This window comes from Papio anubis, chromosome 18 (assembly GCF_008728515.1).
Source record: "Papio anubis isolate 15944 chromosome 18, Panubis1.0, whole genome shotgun sequence".
NCBI lineage: Eukaryota > Metazoa > Chordata > Mammalia > Primates > Cercopithecidae > Papio > Papio anubis.
The window spans coordinates 10,208,394-10,230,692 of record NC_044993.1 but is presented as its reverse complement, the minus strand read 5'-3'; the positions used below and the strand labels follow the sequence as shown (position 1 = coordinate 10,230,692).

General features: G+C 41.6%; 1 long non-coding RNA gene across 2 annotated transcripts in view; it reads left to right on the top strand.

Moving 5' to 3' along the window:
• Positions 1-22,299, top strand: part of LOC103880566 — a 76,130-nt gene that overhangs the window by 12,771 nt on the left and 41,060 nt on the right. Inside the window, exons 2-3 of one of the 2 annotated variants that reach the window (XR_002519317.2) lie at positions 423-583; positions 4,362-4,434. This is a non-coding gene — a long non-coding RNA (uncharacterized LOC103880566). The remainder of the gene's footprint in view (positions 1-422; positions 584-4,361; positions 4,435-22,299) is intronic. The other variant, XR_002519318.2, reaches the window with a different exon arrangement.

The following is a 22,299-nucleotide window of genomic DNA, read 5'->3' as shown; positions in this document are numbered from 1 at the left end:
TGCAGAATTTCAGCCATTATTCGATTATATCTGATCAATGGAGACAGTCTGTATAGGAAACCCAGGAGCTAAAGTAGATCACACAGGAGGCCCCAACCTACTTTGCCGACCATGTTATTAGGATCCACTGTCGACAGCAACAAAATTGGCCAGGTGGTTGACAAAGCATCACTTTACTTTGTCCTGAGAAGAGAAAAGTCAGTGCCCCATGACTTTGCCTAAAATATCCCATCAGCAAACCAACAGGTCATCTTTTCCACTTTGAGTCCTGAGTAATTTAAGAAGTAGAAAAAAAAATACAAAATGTCCACTGCCTGTGACCTCTAGTGTTGGTGTAAAAATAGACCTTATGCTGCATCCATTGTGATTAATGCTGGGTAGAGGTAATTTGAGAGGGGCCTAATTTTCTTATTTTTTTCCAGATCTCATCTCCATGTACTTTACCTTTCCCTGCACCTCTGCTTATCTGAGAGGTCTCAAGATCATCATTTGGGACCTCCACTTCTACTGGGTCTGTCATCTTAGATCACCTTGATCTTCAGCATCTTTGTGAAGTTGAACAGGGGAATGACCCTTATTATAGGTATTTCTGGATTATACTTTATATATGTAAGCCATAATGTAAGGAATAATTGTGGGTCATATTTACTAAACATTTGACATATGTTAGGTGCTATTTGGCGTTTTAAGTATATTGTCTTATCTAATCCTCATCTGACCCTGTAAGGTAGGTTTCTGGTGTGTTTACCGCGTGGATGAGGGAGCTGACACTTAAAATTGTAATCACTTGTCAAGGTCAAGGTCATTCAACAGGATCAGAATCAGGACATAACCCCTGGTCCCTCTGGGTCCAAAGCTTGTAGTCTCAAGTACTGTATCATCATAAGCACCATTGATGATGACTCATTTCAGGCCGGCTTAAGGGATAAGCTTTCACCAATTTGTTCTTATAAATATTTACTGTTTTCAAACCATGTGTTAGACATTGTGGGAGTACAGAGTTGAATGAAACACAGTCCTTGCTTCTAAGGAATGTACATCTAGTTGGGGAGATAAACTTGCAGTGTGACAATATGAGTTGGGTGCGTTCGGTCTGAACAGACAGCAAAGCTCTTTCCTTGTTGCCTTGCTGAGTGATAAGCAAATCTGCTCCCCAACTTCTGCTCCCTCAGCCTGTAAAGAGAAGTGTTCTCTGCCGGGGTTTCCGTGTTCTTCTAGAACTTAGCAATGTGATAGGAACCAAAAAGGGGCCACCGCCTGGAACCAGTAGTGGAGGTTTTGTCACCATTCTAATAGGGCCAGAGACTGTGGGAATATAAAACACTGACAGTGGACACTGAGAACCACTGTGCATGGCCCAGGCAAGTGAGGGCTGAGTCCTGGTGGATTGTGAGAAACCACGGGAAAGTGGCTACAGCCACCTCACTCACTCCAGGTACCTTCTAGCAGTCAGTGGCCTTGCATGAGTTGATTAGAGGATAAATAAAATGTGGCACATATATGCCATAAAATACTATGCAGCCATAAAAAGAGAAAAAGGTTATGTCCTTTGTGGTAACGTGGATGGAACTGGAGGCCATTATTCTAAACAAACTAACACAGGAACAGAAAACCAAATTCTTCATATTCTCACTTAAAAGTGGGTGCTAAACATTGAGTACACATGGACACTAAGAAGGGAACAACAGACACCAGTCCCTACTTGAGGGTGGAAGGTGGGAGGAGGGTGAGGATTAAAAAGCTACCTATTGGGTACTATGCTTATCACCTGGGTGACAACATAATATGTACACCAAACCCCACCACCAGTATTTTACCTATATTACAAACCTGCACATAAGCACCTGAACCTAAAATAAAAGTTAAAACAATCATACATAAATACATAAAAGGCAAAAAAAAAAAAAAAAAAAAAAAAGAAGTGTAAAGAGCCATTATCCAAGAAGAAGAAGAAAGAGGAGGAGGAAAAGGAGATTATCTTTGGAAATATTCTCATGGAAAGAGATGAGACTTGCTTCTTACCTCCACCATCATATCCTGTTTGTTCCTCCTAGGGAACCTATCACGTTATCCATTTCATCTTTGTCAATCCAAATTCTAGCCACCAAAAGCAAATCGCCTTACTTCCTTTGTGACAATTTTTCTGATCATCTCAAGGAGAATGGTTGGAACATGTCTTCTCATTCTTTCTCAGTTCCTCATTTTCATTCATTCATTCAGTCAATCAGTCAGTCTGTCAACAAATATTGAGTGCCCAGTAGATGCTGACCGTTGTGCTAGGTCTATAGCACTGAGTCAGTGTTTGCTCATTCAGTCACCCAATGACTTCTTATTCCAACAGACATCCTGAAAAGTGATATTTGGATGAGGAGAATCTACTATATGCAAGATCACAGTGCAGCATAGACAACAACTGTATATGCTAAACCTAGATTCACAGAGTATTGGTATAAACTCATGACATAAGAGAAGACGCAAGGCCAAAGAAACTTCAGTTAATAGAAGAGAGTAGAAAGGGCATTTTGCATGTACTGGAGGAGCTAGGATTCTCTAATTGGTTCAGTTATTTATTTAGAAAAGAAAACATGAAGGAGAATATGCAATGCAGTAATAGTTTCTTAGCACAATATCAGGACAGGTGGACTAAACCAGTCCAGATGCCTTCTGGAACAGGAGAGGGGAGCTTTTAGGAGTGCCTAAAGGCCTTTACAACAGACATTAAGTTTCAGAAAGAGAAAACATTTCACCATTTTAGGACTTAGTCCAAAGAAACACCATATAGCCAAATAATTTTGGAGACCATTTAAAAGAAGAGGACTGCTCCAATATGATGGTATCCATATAAGACAGGTCTGAAAGTAAATAAAAGATGGTAGAATGAATGAAGTCATTCCAAAAGAGTAAAAGGAGAAGAAAAAATCATGCACATGGCAGAAATACAGAGGCACTAATAAAGTATTTGGACTCAGTGCGGGCAGATGAGAGAGGTCTCTGGTTGGAGAATTAGATTTGAAAAGAGGAATAGCGAGAAAGGGAGATGATAAGATAGACTTATATCAGGGGGATAGTTGTATGGAGACACCAAGAGAAGCATGCTGGTTAGAGGTTGAGTGTTAGGAGAGTGGAAGATGAATCAAGGGCAGTGAATGAGAGTATGTATTAGTTCCAAGACTATTGAAATAACAGTTTCCATGTCATTTCCTCCACCACTAACGTCACCGCTGACATCACCACCACAATAACTATCACCGTCATTATCATCGCCACCATTATCATCACCACAATCATTTCTACAACTACTGTTGCTACTACCATCACCATCACCACCACCACTATTAACATCACCAGCATCGTTGCTACAACTACTATTGCTACCATCACCACCACCACTATCACCATCACCATTACTACCACAAACACCATCATTCTCACTATCATCATTGCCACAACTACTGTTTCTACCACCATCGCCATCACCACCGTCACTACCACCATCACCATGATTACTACCACCATCACCACCACCACAACCACTGCCATGCTCACCAGCACCATTGCCACACCTACTATTATAACTACCATCACCATCCCCACCACCACAGCCACCATCATCGCCACCATCATTGCCACCATCATCATCACCACCACCACTACCACCATCATCATTACCACCATCATTATCACTATTACCAGTACCATCACCATCACTACCACCACCACCATCGTCGTCACCATCATCATTGCCATAACTGCTATTATTACCATCATCACCATCACCATGACCACTACTGCCATCAGCAGTATTATCACCATCATCGCCATTAGCACTACCACCCCAAATTATTGCTCCTCTGCAGACAGAGACAATTGTACTTCTTTCTTTCGGATTTGAATGCCTTTTATTTCTTTCTCCTGCGTAACTGTTCTGGCTACAACTTCCAGTACGACATTGAATAGCAGTGGTGACCATGTGCATCCTTGTCTTTTCCTGATCTTAGAGGGGAAAAGCTTCTAGCTTTGCACCATTGAACATGATGCTAGATGTGGCTTGTCATATATGGCCTTTATTATGTCGAGATACATTGCTGTTGCACCTGATTTAATGAGCGCTTTTGTCATGAAAGGAGATGATCTTTGAATGGCTGCTATTTTTGTGGACTCTTTGGCCCTCTCTGGGTGCAGCTTAAGTCTTCAGTAAGGACCCTAATGAGTAAATTCTATGCAGCTTGACATTCTTGTCTGAATAATAAAAGTTCTACAAACCAGGTGGCTCCAGTAATCTGTTTATTATCATTTCTCTTTCCTAGTTAGAATTTATCATTTTTCGTGTGTGTGAAAAGGAGTCTCTTCATCATTTCTAGGCTATGTTATACTTCTGTATCCAGAAACTCTGACTTCGAGAGCCTGGGAGATGTGAGAGCATTTGACAGATACGTAAGTTAATGAGAAGAATATTTAGTCTATTTTTTTTAGATGGGAACGCTAAGACCCAAGAACTTGAAATGTCTATAGCTAACTGCAGGTGAATTTTTTTTTTACAAGAGTTTATATTAAGTGTCTCATGGAGACTTAGAGGACTTACATCTCTCAATGTTTTGAGATTGACGAATTTTAAGTTAGAGTTGTTTCCAAGAAGAGGAAAACATAAAGAAATTATCAACCTCTCTAGCAGATAGTCACAGCTTTCCTATAACACAATTTAAAGGAATCACAATTTGTAAATGCACAGATTACAAAAGGACTATTCATCTTATAAACCAAGATGCTGTAGAACTAATTTCAGTTAAAGTTTTGCGAGTGAATTTTAAATCACATTGAATTAAGCAACAATCAATTTACATGCAACTTCTAGCAAAAAAAATTACTATGTAGAGTAAGAGACACCTGTTAACTTCACTACCTGAAATCCATTGCCATGATTTTTACCCATGATATTTTCTTAGGACAAAGTGTTAAAAGATTTGCATCTTTGATTTCAAGCTGTTTCCAGGACCCTTTTAAAGAGTAAAGATGTTGTTATAGCTTCAGTTGTGTGTGTGTGTATGTGTGTTGTGTGTTTGGCAATAGGAATATTTCAGGAAGAATCTCTAAGTTGATAGAGTTCAGAAGAGCAGGATATTCTGAGACGGTTTTTTCTCTCTCTTGAGTCAATAAAAAATCAGGCCATGGTTCTCTTCTTTCATCATCTAGAAAATAAAGAACACTATTTGTCTTTTAATCCTTTGGAAAGATAAAAAGTGGGTAAAAAGATAAGGGTTAGGGTCAAGAGACCTGTATTCAAGGTTTGTGCCCTATCACTTAGTTGACCATGGATGAGTCCCTTAACTTCTCTGAATCTTAGTTTTCTTATCTATGAAATAGAGATAACACTTGGTGCCATTAGGATTAAGTGAGAATGTACTAATGTTCAAAGAGTATGTAAAAGTGGAACATAGTGCCTGACATAAAATCGGTACTCAATAAACTAACACAAAATAGACACTCAGTAAACACGTTGAAAACATGGAGATTTATGTGTTCACACTAATTGGTTTAAGTCTTAAACCCAGGAAAAAAATCTGAACTGCAACATGCAACGAGGAGTAAACCTTGTTTGCTAACTAAATGTTGAGATTTCAAAGAACGCTCTCCTCCTCAAACCATTTCGCCTTTGAAGAGACCCACATATTTCTCATGTGAGCAAAATGGTTCTTCATTCCTTAAACCCACTACTCAGAGGCCCCTGGACTGGGGTGTGATTTCTCCTTGGTAGGATTTTTCTTGTCAAATGAGGCCAGATAGTGCATTATCAAAATGACCCATGCTGGTGCTTGGATGATGTCATGTCCCTTGAGAGGAGGGCAAGCAGATATATCAAGCCTTGGGCATCCCCAGGTTTGGCTCACTGCTAGTGAATCCAGAGCACCCAAACTGGCTAGACTGGTTCCAGAGAAATAAATCAACCTGAGCAAGCCATTGTCCAGGGATGAGTCTGGGCAAGAGGTTGACTTTTCTGGCTCCCACCCTCCTTCCAGATTGTCATTTAGAACCAGCTCAGGCATCCTGTCTGACTGTCCTCTCTGTAAAACCTGCAGCAGATCACCAGAGCCACAGAAAACTGCTCACCCTGCCAATGGAGACCCTCCTGTGAAGATGCCGGGCTTCTCTTTGCTAACACATGGCTTCTGCGTCAATCAACGTTTCTCCTCAATGTTGCCTCACCACCCCAATTCGTGAATCACTGCCAGGGATCTTTCCTTGCAGTTGTTCCTCAATCGCCACCCTTCCTGTCACCTGATCTAATTCTACATTCCCATCAAATACTGCCTTAAACATCCCCCATTCTATTCATAAGATGTCTTCAGCTCCTGCCTGCATTGACGTTTGACATCCAAGCTCCTATTGTTGCAATTCCGCCTCCATTCTTGGATAGCTCATGCATAAATTGGGGATAATGATGCCAACATCACTGGATTTTTATGAGAATTAAACCAGATAATTTTGTAAAGAGCTTCTCAGAGTTGATAGACTTCATTGCGTTTGACTATGGAGATGGTACGTAGACAGTGACCAACAAATAATAGCTGGTAACAAGTACTTTAAAAATAATTGAACCCACTGTCATAGTTGGTATTCTAGGTAATTTGTAGCCAAACACACGCATACCTCTGGAGAGCAAGGAATTCATCATAAACATTTGTATCCCAAGTACACAGTATGTGCTCTCAATATTTGTCTACCAAACTCTGATAACATCTGGATTTGGATAGTAGCATTTGTTTCTTGCTTTTATACATGAGCGTGTGTCCAGTGCCAATAATAGCAGTTAGCATGGACGAATGCTTACTATGTACCCATTCATTTACTTGCCACAGCAATGCTGTGGATTGGATGTTATTTTATCACTAATTTTCAGATGGGTAAACCGAGGATCCAGTTTATATCATGAGTAAACAGTGAAGGTGATGTTCAAACCCAAGCATTCTGGCACCACAGTTCAGGTTCTTAACCACAATGTCGTCTGTTGACTGCCATAGCATGGCATGGAAACCTTTTCAAGACCGGGTCTCCCCATGCTGTTTCAGATTCTTTTCCTGCCAGCCCTTTGCTCAGTTTTTTTTTTTCTTCCCCCCTGTTATATGGAACCCTTAGTGGTTCTCTGGACACAATTCTCCTGTTCATGCTTCAATCAGATTGCCAGAGAAAATATAGCATGCCAAATTAAATTTGAATTTCAGATAAACAATGAATACTGTTTTAGTATAAGTCATGTCCCAAATATTGCATAACAAATACTTATACTGAAAAAAAAAAACTCATTATTTATCTGAAATTCAAACTTAGCTTGGAATTCTGTAATTTTGTTTTCTTTTGTTACTAAACCTGGCAACCTTCTGCTTTTAGGCCTTTGCTCAGAGAGCTCCATCTGCTTGGCAGTTTTCTGTGCCTTCTCCATCATGCACTATCTTGTTCATCCTTTTAAGTCTAATGCCAAGGTGAGTTCTCTGATGAGAATGCCTCCAGTACCTCGCTGCATTGTAAAATCCATCACTGGCATTTCCAGTATTACTCAGCATTATAAACCGAATGCTAAGCTCTCCCAGGCAGGGCCTATGGACTCAGCTCTGAATCCTCAATACCTGGTGAGACATGTGTCGTGGAGAAGGCATTCAATACTGAGTCATAAACAGAGCTATGGAGAAGGCTTCCCAGTTCTGCCATTCCCTGTCATATATTTCTCCTTTATCTTTGAAATTCTTTGAAATGCACCAAAATTCCTGCATAGAAATTGCTTCTCTCTATCTCTCTGTATTTTATTTATTTATTTATTTATTTGAGACAGGGTCACACTCTGTCATTCAGGCTGGAGTGCAGTGGTGGGATCATGGCTCACTGCAGCCTCAAACTCCTGGGCTCAAAGTGTCCTTCTGCCTCAGCCTCCTGAGTAGCTGGGACTATAGGAGTGTACCACCATGCCCAGCTGATTAAAAAAAAATTGCAAATACTGGGTCTCACTGTGCAGCCCAGACTAGTCTTGAACTCCTGGGCTCAAGTGGTTCTCCTGCCTCGGCCTCCCAAAGTGTTAAGATTATAGGTGTGAGCCACTGCTCCCAGCCAAGAGTGTTTCTCTTTCTCATTTTGAGCAAAAGATATACAGTCATTGTAAGATGTCTGAACCATATTAACGCCTTGTATTAATCTCCTAGGGCTGCCATAACAAATTACCACAAATGAGGTGGCTTAAAACAGCAGGAATTTATTCTCTCACAGCTTAGAGGCTGGAAGTCTGAAATCAAGGTGCCGGCAGGGTCACACTCTCAGTGAGGTCTCTAGAGGAAGGTCTGTTTCACGCCTTTCTCTTAGCTTCTGGTGGTTGCCAACCATCCTTGGCTTTCCTTGGCTTGTAGACACATTGCTCCAACCTCTGCCTCCATTGTCACATGGTGTTCACATGTGTCCTTCCATCCTCTTCTTTCTGTACATATCCGTATCTCACATGACATTTGCCTCTGTGTGTGTGTCTCTTCTCCTTTTCTTTTCTTTTTTTTTTTTTTTTTTTTTTTTGAGGCAGAGTCTTGCTCTCTTGCCCAGGCTGGAGTGCAGTGGCTGGACCTCAGCTCACTGCAAGCTCCGCCTCCTGGGTTCACGCCATTCTCCTACCTCAGCCTCCCGAGTAGCTGGGACTACAGGTGCCTGCCACCTCACCCGGCTAGTTTTTTTGGGTATTTTTTAGTAGAGACGGGGTTTCACTGTATTGGCCAGGATGGTCTCGATCTCCTGACCTCGTGATCTGCCCATCTCGGCCTCCCAAAGTGCTGGGATTACAGGCTTGAGCCACCGCGTCCGGCCCCTCTTCTCCTTTTCTTGTAAGGACACCAGCCACATTGGGTTGAGGGCCCACCTTATTCCAGTACAATCTTATCTTAACTTGGATCGTGATTATATCTGCGAAGACCCTATTTCCAAACAAGGTCACATTCACAGGTACTAGTGGTTAGGACTTCAATACACATTTTGGGTGATATAGTTCAACTCACAACAACCCTAGACAAGTGACTTCTCCACTCCAGGCCTCCATTCCTGCATCTGTAAAATGATCATAATCTTGCTTATCTCGCTGAAGTCAGGGATTGAATGAGATCATGCATAGTGCCTCCTGCATTGGAGGGCTGTGCCTATGACTTCTATTCCTGTTTCTTTCTAGTCCCCTGCTAGCTGTCTGCAGCATGAAACATTGACAATAAAGGAAGTTGCAGCAGGTAGAATTTTGGCTCACAGAGGCCAAACAGAAGCACAACGTTCTATGTGTTCTTTCAGAGCTCGCTTCCTTCCAGCTGGAGGACTTTTCCTTGTAGTGTAATCCTCTGCTTAACTTACTCTCATCTGTGTAGGACGCAGGGGCTGGACATGTGAACTGACTTTAATAAAGGTTTCGGGTGATTCTAGGACACCAGGCCGAGATGTGTGTCTTTGGCAATTTACCCCTGTCATGAGTGGTTATTTTTTCATGGTCAAAACAAATAAATACATAAAAAGTGCCTAAAACCTATAGGGAATCAAGTTTCCAAACTCTGTTCTTGCGGCTGACTTCTGAATCATAGTGTTATAATTAAAAAAAGAAAACACAAAATTGCACTTGGCCATGAAACATAAATTGTACCTTTGTAAAGGTCAAATACTAGTTGTGATTAACCAGACGAGTCACACTTTATCCTGGTTAAAACAATACTGAATTTTAAGACTGCTTATAGGATTTCCGCACCCCTCTACCCGACCCTCTTTCTTGCAGAAGTTTACAGTTGGAATCTTATTTGAAGTGGGGTTTTATTTTTATTTTTATTTTTTCAATTTGTGAGATGATTTCCATTGGTTTGGCAATCTGCGCTTGAGTGATGCTATATAGCATTATCAGGGTGCCGACAGCTGCTCTGGCATAAACAAGTGGTGATGCGTTGAGCTGGCACATCCGTATGGTTTGGAAAATAAAATAAAATAAAAACATTTGTTATCATTTGGAGTTTTTGAACACAACCAGCTTCAGCACAACTTTAATGCCTCGCATGGCTTTCTTTAAAAACTAAATAAATAATTTTAAATGAGAACATTTTGTTTCGCTAGGAAGAGTGGTTTACTGTGTGGATGGGGAGAGAAGCCTCGGTTTCCAGCAGCTGTTGCTCATCTTTGGCCCGGGGTCTCGTGATGGGTCTGCTGTTGGCTAAAGCCCAATGCTGGATCAGTGGAGCTAATGGAATCTCCGTCTGCTTATCATCTCAGACACTGCAGAACATTGGCCCTCAGAAAATCCTGGCTTTCTAACCCGCTTTCTCCCCCATCCCCTCCCTACCACCCCAGGAAATTCTCTGGAGGGCTGCTCTGGAGGCAACAACACCTAAAAATTTAACATTGGTTCTTTCTTCTAGAAAGCTAAGCTCAGGTTCAGGTTTGGTATTAGAAGACTTTATGCTTTTATGCGGTAGTAATAACAATGCCAGCCACTAATAATTATGGCGATCAGTGGTGACATTATAAAACGCTTTTTTATTTACAAAGCATCTGGGCATATGTAGCCTCATTTGGGGGGTCTCAGGTGTCAATCAATATTCCTATTCCACTTCCTAAAGATGTGATATTGGCGCTTCCCACGTCTTAAAGGCGTAACCACTCCCATTTCACATGTATAAAATGGGAACTGGGAGTTCTACCCCGAGGGCTTATCTATGACTCTTTTGGGTGACTGGCAAAACGAACGAAAATCAGACACACGCTTAGACATCTGCAACACCCACAAGATCATATAAAACGCTTTTACTTTTTGTGACAGGACTTTCGCTCATTGTGACCACATAGTTTCTTTCAGTTGATCGGAAGTTCCACTGGTCTCTTCTACATGCCTTCGTGCCGTTTCTTAACAATGAAAAATAAACGAATAATTGTATAATAAACGCAGATTTTAAAGTGGACGGTATCTAAACTCCATGTAGGCAAGGACCTAATTGGTCTTTTTCATCCTGTATTCCTAGTGCCTGGGAGAGGGCTGGCACTAAGTGTTTCTGGACAAGTCATCTCGCTTCTCTGAACTTCAGCTTTTACATGTATAAAATGGGGACTGGATTTCCTATTCCAGAGTGCTGGCACATAATAAGGACTCAATATATATGAATTAAATGAATGAATAAATAGATATCTAATCTAGGGGTAGGAAGTGGATAACTGTAGATGTTAGGCAGAAGTGTACTGATAAATTAGCTTAGTCCTGATTGGTAATCATGGCCGATTTCACGCTGCCATTAAGAGGTTACAGAATGCTGAGTTGGGAAGAGATCTTTCCAATCAGTTCCTGTGACCTTTGGCACTCGCACTCCAGCACATCTTTGACTTGGGTGGTAAAATAGTTGCAAACCTCTGTTCCACTTCCTGTTTGTTTTCGGGAAGTTTCTCCCTCAGGCAGAAAGGTTTGGGGACTTCCAAATTGCTTGAGTTTACACAATTCCTATTCTCTGGCCAATATCAGACTATTTTTCTTTCTTTTGGCAGAGAAGAGAGAAGGGTATGAGTTGCCAGGTAGTGGATGCAAATGGAGGAACTGGTGGGACCATTGGTTGACCATTGGTGGTTGGGGCCATCTTACACAGAAAGTTCATCCTCTTGCCCTTTCCCACTGTGTTAATATGGGAACACTCCTTCTCTTGTCCTTTATGCCTGTAGTGATTAACCTGGCCATTTTTAAGTAGGCTATGCTAGGAAGCACCTTTGCAATTCCTGCTATTTCATAGGCTTTGCAAAAGTCCTAGGTTTTTGTTTTCTTTCCAAGATTCATTTCCTACCAGTTACATCTACTATTTCCCATCCTCTCTGGCAAAATTGCAAGGAGTGGCATCAGCACATCTTTGTACAGTAGGCGAATATATTTGGAATGCTTATTTCTGAGAGCTGTTGAAGACGACTAACAATTTTACACCACACAGAGGGACTGACAATAAATTTAGGAGTGGCAAATGGAACCACTGTTGTTTCCCTCTCGGTAAATAAATAACTGCAAAACCTGTACTCCAATACCAGAGCGTCAAATCCATGGCGCTCTGTTGATTAACAGTGAAAATGCCTTTGTGAAGACGATACATTTAGAAGAGTCCTGAGGCTCGCACCAGAAGCTGACACTGAAGGTTTATTTTAATGTAGCGCGAATCAGAGCGAACGACGTGAAAAGAGTTCTGTTTCTCCTGGAAGGATGCCACTTGTTTCCACTCCCAGGGAAATGTCTTCCAAGCTCTTTACCAAATCTGCAAGCTGAACCAACTCAACTGTGGCTGCCTTGCCCACCTGAAGACCTCAGGATCCACCAGCAGCCCAAGACACCTCGAAGCTGGTGCAAGGTCAGTACCAGAAATCATGTCTGAGTGATTTGCAATGTAATGCAAAACTCAGTGGAATGAGGAGTTTTTTGTGGCCTTGTATTTTTTTTTTTTTCCACACCACTGAATGCCAGTGTTTATGTGGGGGCATGCTTAGAGATGGAAATTTGGAAGGAAAGTCCACCACAGCATTTATGCAAATTGGGGACCCAGCAATATTATCTGTTTAACGACACCAATAGCAAGCAGATGAATGTATATTAACCACATTAGAAGTAAAACAAGAAAGACGTAAGAATGATATGGAGAAGGAGAGAAAAAGACAAGGAGGGGGAGAGGGAGCAAGAGGGGAAAGAGAAAAAAGATTGATGGATTGAAAACTTTGCCATCCTTTATAACAATGTGTTTGCATCTGCTGTTCCCTTGTCTAAGAATGCCATTCCACCCTTTCTTCACCTGGCGAACTCCAACTCAATCTGTGACCTCACCTTAATGTTATTTCCTCAGGGAAATCTTCCATAAACCACAAGACTGGGTCAGGTCCCCATATTATGTGGTCTGATGAAACTGTCTTCTTTTTTTTCTGTAGCACACGTCATGATGTCATGATCATAATTATGTATTCTGGTCTATGTGATTATCTGTTACATGCTAGTCTTCCTCAAGGATCAAAAGTTCTGAACTAGTAAGATTCCAAAAGCCTAGTGCTGGCCTTAGGTCTGAACAGGGCCTTCACGTCACCCACTGTGTTGGGGAATGATGAATGAATGGATGTTTAAAAGAACTGCACTTTATTATCTGAGCCTTCCTCGTTTAAAATAGTCCTGTCCACATGGCACATACCACAGGCCAGCCATGTGAGATAATCAAGAAAGGAGCTCAATTCCCATAGCTTTTTAGTGCCATTTCTCAGGTCCCAATAGATTCACTGATTTGCCAAGAAGAAGCACCAGTGGGTCAGAGGCAGAGCGTGAACGGAATTCAGTCTCCCAATGCCAGGGTCCCTCCCTCAATTCCCACTCCTCAGTAGACAGGTCTCTCTGCAGAATGGGAAGGGGAGGGTTGAGGGTTTAGGGACAGGACAGTAAAAAGGCAGGAAGAGTAGTCATGACAGAAGAGATTTATTCCTGCCTTCTTCTCCTTTCTTTTTGCATTAAGGACAAGCATCGCCTGCACACGTCAGCACAAATGGGAAGATGATGAGGTACCACTTTTTCCAGGGCTGTGACCAACTCCTCAGGGCAGCAGGCAAAGCTGTCCTTCTGAGTTAGCCCTTGAAGTTTTCCTCAAATCTCTTGCTGCAGGGAAGCCAAGCCAGTCAACCCTAGGCTTCCACTGGGAGCTGTATTCCTTCCTTCCTTCATTCATTCCCCAAATATTTTTCAAGGGTCCACCATGTGCTAGGCATTGTGCTAAAAGTGGTTTGTGTAGGCTCGAGTGAGGCCTGTGGGGTGACCAGCTATCCCAGTTTCCCTGGCGTGAGAGACTTTCTGTGTGCAAACTAAGACAGCTGGTTACCCTACTTTGGGCGTGAGCTTAGGATGCAGTGTAACTTTCTGTACAGAGTGTAATTCTGAAGAATCACACCAAGATCACCTTCCTTGCTAAAACGAACATCCTCAAGCTCCAGTCCGCACCAGTGATTCATATCCTCTGAGGCTGGAAACCTATGTTGAATCCGTTCCCCCAAGTTAGTATTATGCATATTTAAGTTTGAGAACAGCTGGACTAGTGCTTAGGCATATGAACTTTAAAGCCACTCAGGCATGGATTCAAATTCCACTCCCACCATTAAACATCTATGCACATTTTTACAAATTGCTTAATCAATATGGACTCTAATTTCCTAATTTGTAAAATGGGTCGGATAATACTATTTTCATCGTGTTCTTGAGTGATGCTGCCTGGAGTTGAAGGAGGCCAGGAGCACCAGAAGCTGGAGGAGGCCGGGGTGGATTCTCCCCTGGGGACTTCAGCAGGAGCACGGGCTCCTGACACTTCGGTTCCATCTCTTGTTTAAAGGCACCCAGTTTTTCATCATTTGTTATAGCGGCTTGGAAAACACACACTAGTGAAGCCCTGACCTACCCCACAAGTGCCCATCTGAGCACCCCTTGTGGGCTCTGAGCAGAGGTGAATACTCCTTTCATTCAGGCTTGCATGCCCAGGCCCCATGTAATGTAAGTAATGAACAGACTACATATTCTTGAAAAATCTGTAGGCCTGGATGATAGCAATGTTTTTTATTTTATTTTTTTATTTGGAATGCAAAACAACAACAATAACAATAACAGAAAACCAAAACCAAACCTGAGCTAGAAATGCAAGAGAAAAATGAAGCAACCGAAAGTTGCATAGTTGTTTCTTCCTTCCCCTGAAGGTATGCCCAGCATCTTGTAGGTAGCTTGGTGACATTTCATGGTGATGTTTTACAAGTTGGTTTTGGCAATAGTCACGTCCTTTTATTTATTTATTTATTTATTTATTTTTTTGAGATGGAGTCTCACTCTGTCGCCCAGTCTGGAGTACAGTGGTGCAATCTCTGCTCACTGCAACCTCTGCCTCCTGGATTCTCCTGCCTCAGCCTCCCAAGTAGTTGGAATTACAGGTGTGGGCCACCATGCCCGACTAATTTTTGTATTTTCAGTAGAGACAGGGTTTCATCATGTTGGTCAGGCTGCTCTCAAACTCCTGACCTCGTGATCCACCCGCCTCAGCCTCCCAAAGTGCTGGGATTACAGGCATGAGGCATCGTGCCTGGCCCCCTGTATTTTTCTTACGTGGCTGTGAAGTCTCTGGGCTGCTTTTGGGTTCTTCCTTCTTGATTTAGCGCAAATCCCAACTTCTTGGCCATGTTCCTTTCCTCTCCAGAGTTGCCACCACTACCTCCACGTCTTGTAACCCCTCTTCCCTTCACTTTGACTGCCACCTTCTTCACTGCTCAGGAAAAAAAATAATGAAATTTCACCATTTAAAGTGTTTCAGTGCAGCTTGCTATGGGAACACTGGTGAGTAACCCAAATGGCCAATCGTCCTAATAGCCACCATGGATTGGATGGATGCTAACAACAGGCTCAGAACTCCCCATCTGTTGCCTCCTTTTATCCACATGAGAATCAGACAAGTAGATGCTGCTGGTATTACTGTACTTTTCTCATTTTACAGGTCAGGATGGGGAGGGTTGAGGAGGTTAAGGAAGTTGTTTGAGGTCACACTGCAGTTAAGAAAGGAAAAAGGACTTAGAAACTTATTCTTCCAACTTTAGAACCAAGGTCAGTGACCAAGGCCCTGCTTAGAACTTTCTGAAGGTCACAGCTGGCCTTCTACCTGGAGTTTTGACTTCCTTTCTGAGATAGGAACTTGAATGGCAATCACAAGAAAGTTCAGAACTTCTCTTTCGTATTTTAGGCATTCCTTTATTTTTAAAATTTATTTTAATTTACGAATACTAATTGTATATAAGTATAAGGCATGATATGATATTTTGTTATGGCCACCTTGTGAAATAACTAAATGAGTCTCATTACCAAGTCTGGCACCTCACATATATATTTTTTTGTTTGGTAAAACATTGAAAATCTATCCTTTTAGCAATTTTGAAACATACGATGCATTTAAAAAATTATAGTCACCATTCTGTGCAATAGATCACTAAAGCTTATTTCTCCTGTCTAACTGAAACTTTGTACCCATTGATCAATATCTCCCTTTTCCCCACCTACATCCCTCCCCAGTCTCTGGTCACCAACATTCCACTCTCTGCTTCTTTGGACTCAACTTTCTTAGATTCCACATACAAGTGGAATCATGCAGTATTTGTCTTTCTTTACCTAGCTTATTTCACTTAGCATAATATCCTCCAAGTTCATCCATGTTATTGCACATTACAGAATTTACTATTTCTAAAAGGCTGATAGTATTCCTTTGTTTATATAGACTACATTTCTTTTATCCATTTATTTGTTGATGGGCACTTAGGTTGATTCCATATCTTAGCTAATGTGAATAATGCTGGAATGAACTTTAATGTGCAGCTATCTCTTTAATATACCAATTTCAATTCCTTTGGGATATACCCAAAAGTGGGATCTCTTTTATTTTTGAGTGTGATTTAACTCCAGCGTCTCAGCTCTTTCTCTGAAAATCAGTGTGAACTAGTTATTCCCAGATAGAATCTATTAAGCAGGACTTTTGTTTTGGAGTCATCTCTAAGGACTTGCAAATTAGGAGAAAATGTTTTTCTGGATGTCTGCAACAACACAAACCATTTTGTTGGCCAGCATTTCCTAGAAGTCATTCCAGGTAATAGGTGTTCCTTGAACAACAACAACAAAAATTTTTCATGAGCAAAGACTCGTAGGAAATCCTGCCGTGAAGGTTTTATAATTGCTGGACTTCAGAGCCTTTTGTTTGCTAATGTAGTCTGAGGATCTCTAAAATGACGCTATGATATGCATCCATTATCTTTTCATGAAACGTAGCTACATTTGGGCTTCCACAGAGCAACTTTGGGGACGTGTTACTTTGGTTTCTTCCTTGCAATTAGCATTTTCTTCTCTGTGACTTAGGGAGGTGTGTCCATATCTTTCCTGAGAGTTCTTTATTTTCCAAGCCTGATCTATGTAAATATCAAATCACTTACAAGACATGGCAGGCCTTCCCGATGATGAAATTGTCATGACTTCATTGTTCCTATAATCACCCAAATGAGTTCTGAAGTGTGGGCCTTTAGCTGCTGAGAAATAGGAAACAGAGTCAAGTCTGGCCCTATCTTGAATTGTATGTGACAGCTCATGCTCAGTTTCAGTGACAAGAAATGTGTTGAGCTAAAAATATTCTAAGCAGATGTGAATCTGGGACATGTGACTGCAAGACACCCCTGCCTGCCATTTTTTCGACTTCTAGTGTCTCTCAATGCACAGTCGCTACAATCTCAGGCCACCATAGCACCCTGTGCATGCAACTTGTTTCTGTGAGTGCATATCTGAGGCCACTGGAGATGGCTTGGTGGAGAATATGTCTACATCAGCCAGCCACAGTGGCTCCTAGCAGCCCCAGAGTGGATGGGAAGAAATAAATTCCATCACAGGTTAGGCCTAAGTTCTTCTTATGAAAATTCTTGTGCATTTGTTTTTTCCCTCCAGTCTTCCGTATCATTAACAAGAGCTTGATTCTATCCTCTGGTTTGAAGACACATTGCTCCCATGATTCTGTAGAAGTGGGTTTCAAGTTGGTCCAGGAGAACTTGATGCCTATGGGCAAAAGTGGAATCTGCCCTGCATGCAAAATGGGTGTGTGGGACTCTTGGGGGTTAGAGTCTTATATGGAAACTGAATTATTTTAAGAAGTCTCTTGGCTCACCTACAGAAGATAAAAGCTAATACCTGTCTATCTTTTACAGAATGACAAACAATTACTATACTTCACTGAACACATCTTGTATACTATGCATACGAGCCAATTGTAGCTACTTTTATTTATTGGGCTCTGCCATCAAAGCTTTTGGATACTGTCTTAGCGTCAAACCATTATGGTACTTTAGTGCATTGACATGTGAGCTTGTGTTTTGGTGGAATCAATGTAAGTTTTCATATCTCTTCTTTTCATCTTAGGATCTTCCAGGAATCTAAAAATGTGTGTGAGATTTCACGTGTAAAAGCTGAGTTATTCTGAATCCACATTTTCCTGAAGATTTTTCTTTGTGTGGTCAGCTTTCTTGGAAAAATCCAGAAGTCGTCATGAACTTACAACCCTGCACAAATAAATGTAATATTTCAGTTGAAGATTGAGAGCTGACATATAGGGCAAGGATAACTGGCCCAATACAGACATAGGTCCTTTGAGTAAAGCAATCTGATCATCCTTAAGGAGAGCCTCAGTATAGAGCCTAGTCAGAACCAGTGGAAGTTTAGACTCTCAAAGAGTCAGCCAGGTTCCTCTTGGGAAGCCCCTACTCGAGAATCCTGCATGACAGAGTTTGACATCTGGCTCTGTTATCTACAAGCTTGACTTCATTCCTATAATCCTCCATTTCATCATCTTTAAAGTGGCAATGAATTGTGTCTAGACAGACAGAATAGATGCGAGGTCATCATGCCACACTGCACATAAGTACTTAGCATGTAGTGAGTACTACGCAAATGGCAGCTTCCATTGCTATTGATGAGTACGACTTGCTGAGAGAATCATCCATCTATCTTCTTTTTTTTTTTTTTTTTTTTTGAGACGGAGTCTCGCTCTGTCACCCAGGCTGGAGTGCAGTGGCCGGATCTCAGCTCACTGCAAGCTCCGCCTCCCGGGTTTACGCCATTCTCCTGCCTCAGCCTCCCGAGTAGCTGAGACTACAGGCGCCCGCCACCTCGCCCGGCTAAGTTTTTGTATTTTTAGTAGAGACGGGGTTTCACTGTGTTAGCCAGGATGGTCTCGATCTCCTGACCTCATGATCCGCCCGTCTCGGCCTCCCAAAGTGCTGGGATTACAGGCTTGAGCCACCGCGCCCGGCCTCATCCATCTATCTTCTATGTGCTAATTGAGTGCACATGTTTCTTACCTATGAGTGTTAAAGTTTTGTCAGGAAGAGTGGCAACATCTCAGGCTGAATCAGCCCTATCCAGGACTTGGCATTCCCTAATCTGGGCCCCAACCTATGAGTCATACAGCCTTCTCCATGTGGACACCACAGCAAATCACTTTTCCCATAATGAACAACCAGACACACTCCATTGTGGTGACGGAAAGTAATTATGAACGTAAATGATCTAACCAGACATGGGTTCCACTAAGGTTTAACCCCTGGTTTCCTTTTCTGCACAGTAATCACACACTGTCCTGTGGCAGCCACTGAGGGAAGAATCATTACAGAGAATTATGTGATCCTTCTGCCCACTGAACCACAGGCTGGGGTGCAGGCAGGGGCATGGCACATCTGGCTTTATTTTGGGGTCTGGTGACACCAGGAACAGGGATAAATGCCCTACCTTAAGTATGGGCTGTTCCAGATCCAGGAGCAAATATCTAACAGGCCACATTCCCTTTTTTCCCAGCCAGAATGGAGGTTTCCATTCTGACGTGATATGGCCACAATGTCATTAGAACTACCAGCACTCATATTCCCCTCACTGTGATCCCTGCAGCTCAAAACAGAGCTATCTAGGCTATGGTCTGCACAGGTCAATGTGACTCTAGTAATTCTGTTACTACCTTTGCAATTGCTTTTTATGCTAGCACAAACACTGCTATTAATTCTCTCGATACCATGGCTAGGCAACCTTTATTCTGGGCCCAGTACTGAGCTAACCACTTTCACATATATTTCTCATTTCATCCCTATGAGGTTATACTGATATTACTCTCACTTCCTAGATAAATGGACTGAGAATTGAATGGGGTAAGGTGACATGCCCAAGGTCCCGTAGATAATACACAGCAAAGCCAGAATACCAACCCAGCTCACATGGCTCCTGGGTCGAAGCTGGTTGCCCCATATGACAAATGTCCTCTGCAGTAACAGGTCCATGTTACCAACATCAGAGTAGTTGAACTGATTTTGTTAACATAATGCCTAGGAAATCTAACCAAGGCCATTTGTTGTTTAAACTGAAGCAAAAAGAAGATTGCAGTTATGAATAAAGAAATTAAGCAATTTTGGTATAGCAAGAGAATCCTGACATTTGTTGCCATTATTTATTTATTTATTTATTTATTTGTTTATTTATTTAATTTGTTTCTCGAGACAGGATCTCACTCTGTCACCCAGGCGGGAGTACAGTGGTGTGATCTTGGCTATGTAATCTCGGCTCACTGCAACCTCCACCTCCCAGGTTCAAGGGATTCTCGTGCCCCAGCCTTTGGAGTAGCTGGGATCACAGGTGCGCACCATCATATCCAGCTAATTTTCATAATTTTAGCAGAGATGGGGTTTTGCCACATTGGCCAGGCTGATCTCGAACTCCTGATCTCAAGCAGTTCACCTGTGTCAGCCTCCCACAGTGCTGGGATTACAGGTGTGAGCCACTGCATCCAGGCGCCATTATTTATTTAGTTTTTAAAATGTGGAGTAATGTAACTACAGCCAGGTATACATATAGTATGTTAATCTTAAGTATACAGCTTAATGAGACAGGTTATCCATGTATAAATTTTTGTAAATTTGAATGTGTATGAGTTCTCAACTTAGTGTCACTACAATAGCAAAACATTTCCACCCTCCAGAGGGCTACCATATGCCTCCCTCCACCACTGTACTCCTCCCTCTACCAATATTCAAGTGGCCATCATCATCGATTTGTTTTGCCTGTCTTTGAATGTATATATATATATATAAAACAAAGTATGCATATATATACTTATATATGTACACACATATATATGTGTATATATTATATTATATATATGTGTATATATACACACACACACATACATACACACAAACACACACACGCACGCTTTTTGTCTGCTTTCTTTAACTCAACAAAATATCTGTGGGATTCTTCCAGACTAAATTATGCATGGACAATACTGTTGTACCAGTAGTTTGTTCTTTTTAATTGCTATATGGTATTCCATTGACTGGAGAGACCGCATCTATTTATGTTTTGACTAAGATAAGTAAGTCATTTATAAACATTCTTATATAGGTATTTTTGGACATATGCAAATATATGGGTATACTTTCCTATGAATAGAATTTCTGGGTTATAGTGCAGTTGTAAGGTTCATTTTAATAGAAACTACAAACAGATTTCTAAGGTAGTTTTACCATTTTATATTCTTAACCGTAATCTATGACAGTTCTTCTCACATGCTTGCCAACACTTGGGAATGTCCTGACATTTATTTTTGATAAGCTCCTTGTACATTCTCTGTTTTACAAATAAAGCCTGAATTGTTTCTATGAAATGAATCACACACCCGTTTATGCTTTATTTTTATCTTTTTGTGAGAAAGAATTTATCAATAAAAGTATACCGGCCTTTACAGGTCTGCCCCTGAGATGGGGAGTGGTAAAAACAAAACAGAACAAACAAACAAACAATAAAAACAGGCTTTGAAAAAAGGACCTTCAAGTCAGGATGGAGCTTAGATGAATAGAATTGCTACAGAAAGCCTACAACCAAAGTTTTATTTCATGCATGCATAATTCTGGGTTTATGGCAGTCCTCAAATCATATTTTATAACAAGACAAGCTTAATGACTGGTTCTTTGCCATATACTTAATGAGCTGATGCATATACCCCAAGTTACCCAAGTCATCAGATGGCAAATGTTTTATTTAGCCTAGAACATTAAATATTTATTGAGCCAGTCCATGGTTTACTCATTTATTCACTCCTTCATTCATTCACAAGACAAACATTTATTAGGCATCCACCATGGGCCAGGCACTGTGTTCAGCCTGAGGACATGACACTAAGTAAAACCAGCATACAGGTGCTGCCTAAAAAGACATAATAATACATATAATCAACACATATAATATGGCTTGCTGTGTTCAACAATAAGGAAAGGCAGTGTTTCGTTATTCATTCATTCAATACGCACCTAATGATTGAGGCTCACGCAGATACATTGCTCATGTTCTGTACACTGGGGATGAGAAAGATACCTAGACCCTTCAGCTGCTCCTACAAGCTTGTAGTCCAGGAAATGAAGGGAAAGTAGCCTGAATGCTATGGCCAGAGGTAGCTGAAGTATGGCACAAGGAATGAGGAGGGTTCAGATAGCAGATTCTAGAGTTACACCCCATTCCGAGAGACCCTTTGTCAAGAACAACCAGACAGCATGTCTTGGTCCTGGAATCCCTCCCGACATTCTCAAAGACTTGTCAAGCACAGGGACTTGGCTGTGAGTTGATGGAAAGGCAAAGCCATGCTAACCATGCTGTGTGCCAGGGATTGGACTTGCCATGTACATTGGTTGCCCTGTTTTTTGCTCTTTCACTCAATCACAGGCATTAAAATTAACATC